The sequence below is a fragment of the Aegilops tauschii genome, chromosome 3 (assembly GCF_002575655.3).
Source record: "Aegilops tauschii subsp. strangulata cultivar AL8/78 chromosome 3, Aet v6.0, whole genome shotgun sequence".
In the NCBI taxonomy this organism is placed as follows: domain Eukaryota; kingdom Viridiplantae; phylum Streptophyta; class Magnoliopsida; order Poales; family Poaceae; genus Aegilops; species Aegilops tauschii.
The window spans coordinates 164,962,081-164,966,537 of NC_053037.3; positions in this window are offsets into that span (position 1 = coordinate 164,962,081).

The window sequence follows — 4,457 nt, forward strand, 5'->3', positions numbered from 1 at the left end:
GATATACGGTGAGATTCAACCAAACCCATTTTTTTGCAGGAGAAACCATACATGGTTGACCACCATGAGAATTTCGATAGTTATTTAGTATTGGCGACAGACCAGTCAGCTAAGAAGACCCAGTCTCGGAAGAACCTCACCAGGATGAAAGGACACATGTTTGAGGAAAAGGTTATGCCTCTACCGGGAGAGCATCAGTGAAGGAGTTATTCGAGAGAACATGAGAAGACCGACACCGTCAACCCAAAGGGATGGACTACATGAGTTCTGTCGGAAACCTAACCATGCTTTTAAGTGTGGTAGCACACTAGACCATTCCGATCAATGGAATTGCTGGAAGACCCCCAAACCCTAACCTTTCTTGCTAGCCTCTTCGAATCTTGAGGACGAGATTCATTTTAAGTGTGGTAGGTTTGTAACATCCCAAAATTCTAAATTTTGGAATGTTATAATAAATAAATATTTTTGATTGTCTATTTGATTATGGTGTGATTGCTTGTGTGAAACTGAGTGAAATTTGAAACTTTTTGAAAGTTGAATGCGAGGGAATGAAATGACTTTCCCAAACTTTCACTTTGCATTCTGACCTCCATGAATTCAAACTCATTTCATCACAAAACCCTAGAGTGAAGATGATATGACTTCTTCCATTTGAAATGAAAAGGGTTTGAAAAGATTTGAATTCCATTTGAAAATATTTCAAATTCGAAACTTTATGCAACTCAATGATTTTCACGAGAGAAGATAAAATGACTTCTTCAATTACATGAAAATATGAGTTGGAAGTTACAAAGAATCAATTGAAAGTCACTTGGAAGTATTTTGAAACTCCCTTTCAATTTGGAATTATTTGGATTTTATTCAAATTATTTTTCTCCTAAAAATAAATAAGTGGAAATAAGGGTAAAATGATTCCCTTCAATGAAAAATTAGGAGAAAATAAATTTGAAATCATTTTGGTATTTTAAAAAAGATTTTTGTTCGGTTTTAATGCAACAGTAGCATTGTTTACTTTATTTATATTTTTTAGGATTTTATTTGAACTTTAAAAATAGTTCAAGTTTTAGGAAATGTTTTTCTGAACATTTTGATATATAATATTCCTATATATCATTTGCATTTAATTAGTTTTTTCTTTTGTTTTCCTGTCTGTCTTTATTTAAAAAAACGGCCGAAGCCCAGCAGGCCCCTCTCTCTTTCCCCTCACATGCGGCCCACTGGCCCAGCTCGGCGCGCCCGCAACCGAGAACCCTTCGGGACGGCCACCCACTCGCTCCCCCTCTCCCCGCTTCCACTAACGCGTGGGACCCGCACCCATCTTCCTCCTCCGCACGCAACCACCGCAGTAGGATCGCGCCGCCGCCACCACCGTATCCCGGAGATCACGGGATCCTCTCCCCGACTCGCCCCCTCTCCCAAGTCGGCCTCCCCTCTATAAATACCCCTCTCTCCTCTCCGTTTCGCCCCTAAAGACGCCACGAACCCTCTCCCTCGTCGTCTATTGCTCATCGGAGCTCCGCCTCCGCCACCGCGCCATTGTCGCCCTAGCTACTCTCTCCGTCGCCCCCGAGCCCCACCACCTCCACCAATCGCCTCGACCCCGTCCACCGCACCTCCCCGAGCACACGCCCGAGCTCCTGCGCCCTTGGAACGCCGACCACCCGAACGCCGGCAACGCCGACCACCCGAACGCCACCGCCGCCTCGAGCTCGCCGCCGACCGTCTCCGACCACCTCCACCGACGCCACGACCACCGTTGGACTCGTCGTCGCCTGCTTCATCTCCCTGGCCACCCCACCAACGAAGAAGATCACTGAAGCGCCGCCACCGTCGTCGCCCGACGCGCTCGCCTTCGACCACCACCGCGGTGAGATCTCTCTTCCTCCTCGTCCATCCGATCTAGATTATACGGTCGTGATTAGATTAGATCGAACAGTTAGGTTTTTTTACTAGATCGGTTTAGCTTCAGTTTATTTACGGTTTAGATCTAATCGGTTTAGCCGGTCGTTTTTGTTTTACTAGCACGTGTGGTTTTGTTAAGTATCGGCCGAGCGCGGTTTAGTTACCGAACGCTCATCTCTTAGCCCAATAGCAGCAGGCCACGTAGCACCTGCCCGTTTTGTTTTATTTTATTTTATTTCGTTTATGTTTCAAAAACAAAATAGTTCTGTATTTAGAAATTCAATAACTTTTATGTTTTAGATCCAAATTGAGTGATTCTTTTTGCATTGTGTCACAAATTTGTTCAAGTTTCGGTTTGTGCACTTAGGTTTCAAATGTGAGTAGTTTAAACTTGAGTTTGATGAAATTTGTTCAAATCACTAATTTGGCCGTATCTTGAGTTGTATAAAATATTTTTGATTGATTCTTTTTGCTACTGTTTTGTTATCGTTTTGTCTATCCAGTAGCATATAGTAATTTATTTTTAGTTTATTTTAAATTAGGTTTTTAGCAAAACACTATTTTTTAGTTATAGTTTTATTTTGGTCTTTTCTTTATTGTTTTTATTAGTTTTAAATTATTTCATTTTTTGTTACTTTTGAAAAATTTAGTTTTGTTTCTGTTAGTCAACCAAAGAAAATTTTATTTTTACTTTAAAAATTTATTTTATTTAGTTTGTATGAAAACTTGTTTAGCTCATAGTTCGTGTTTCATAAAAGCTTTTTCTTATTTGTTTCTTTTTTCAAATAAAATTTTATGAAAAATACTTTTTGTTAACTTAGTTGTTTTACATTTTACTTTATGTTAACTTATTAGTTTAGTGTTTTAATTGCTGTTAAGTTTTTACTTACGGCAAAACTATGTTAGGTGTTTGTAGTAAAGTCGTAGACTTTCCTTAGTAGTTTTCTTTGTGGTTTTACTTGAAGTTTCTTTGGAGTTCATTTGAGTTTTTATTGCGTTTTCTTTGTTGACTTAGTTGTTATTTTTGAGTGCTAGAATTGTTTGCTTATATGAATGCTATGTATGTTAATATAGATTTTCACCGGAGTGACGAATAATATCAAGTTATTTCTGAGAGCGCTATTATCTTCATCAACTTACCAGGCAAGTTCACTTTGACCATGTTATTCATACCTATGTTTTTACTTGCATGTAGTGCTGCCTTTTTATCATTCCCTCCAATAGTGTTATTGACTCCTTGTGGTTGAGTAGAATGCATGAGGTAGGAACCCATCCCCCTGTTATCAAGCCCGGGACGTTATGTAGTTTAAATGCTACGCTATCGTAGACGGGGTTGGTATGAGTGCTCGGGAGTGGTGTGAGTATGAAGAACCCTACGTCAATGACGACAACTCCATGATGGCATTTGCAAGGACTGCAACTTCAAGGCCAAGACTTCAAGACTCAAGACAAGAATTCAATATACCTCCGGGTGGAGAATGGTTAAGAAGGGTACATTGGTGCGTCCAGTACTCGGTGATTCCGGAGAAGCGCCATGATATCATGCGGAAAGCTCCACCCAGGCTCAAAGAGACGGAAGAATACTTCATGCCCAGAAGCTTACCAGTGCAACCACAAGTCATTATGGGCTCTGGCTTGGTTGACCTTAGTTGAGAATCTGGCTGGGACGGTGCTAGCAGATGTAGAACTACGGTAGGATTGGATGAGCACCGGACAGTGGTCAGAGGAACTCTTCGGAAGACCATGTTTCGGTCATCTTGTTCTCAAACACCTTGAAGTGCGAGAACGTAAAAAGAGGGATCGAATCTTGCGCGTAAAGTGTACAAACCTCTGCACAGGGTTAAAACCTAATCGATTAGCCGTGTCCCCGGTTACGGACAACTTGAGCCTCTGGACTTGGATCTATCTCGGAACTCTCAACACCGGACTGATAACTTAACTGTGGGCAACTTATGATGATTTGGGCTATGAGACATCGGTTGGCGGAACCATGTCATGATAGAAAACTTTTTAGCACAGACTCCTGATATTCCTTTCTTGTAGGGAAAATAAAATCAACTTTTGTGCGAACAAAACTCAGACCAAGAGCCACAAAGCCATATTGCATATAGTATAGTTTATCATCTGTTTTTCTTACAGTGATCTTGCCGATACATTCAATGTACTGACCTACACGGCTGCAACGTATCATGTTGCAGGATTTGATACGACGAGTGAGTTTTGTTGATTGGGTTACGGTCTACACTCAACCTGCCGCTGGCGTTGATGGGACTCCACACCCGAATGTTTGTTTCCGCTGAGACTTATGAGGTATATATCAATTTTACGTTATTTATACATGTGATTGCACTTTGATATATACATTGATGTACTGTGTGTGCCAGCATACTGATCCAGGGATGGCACAGATACATAGAGGCTTGACCATCTGAGGTCGGGTCACTACACCAACATGCTTTGAAAGAAACAAACACTCTCCTAAAGCACTCTTTCTGTCTAGTTTTCCCATTTTTTGTACTCTACAGTCCTAAAGCACTCTTTCTGTCTAGTTTTCC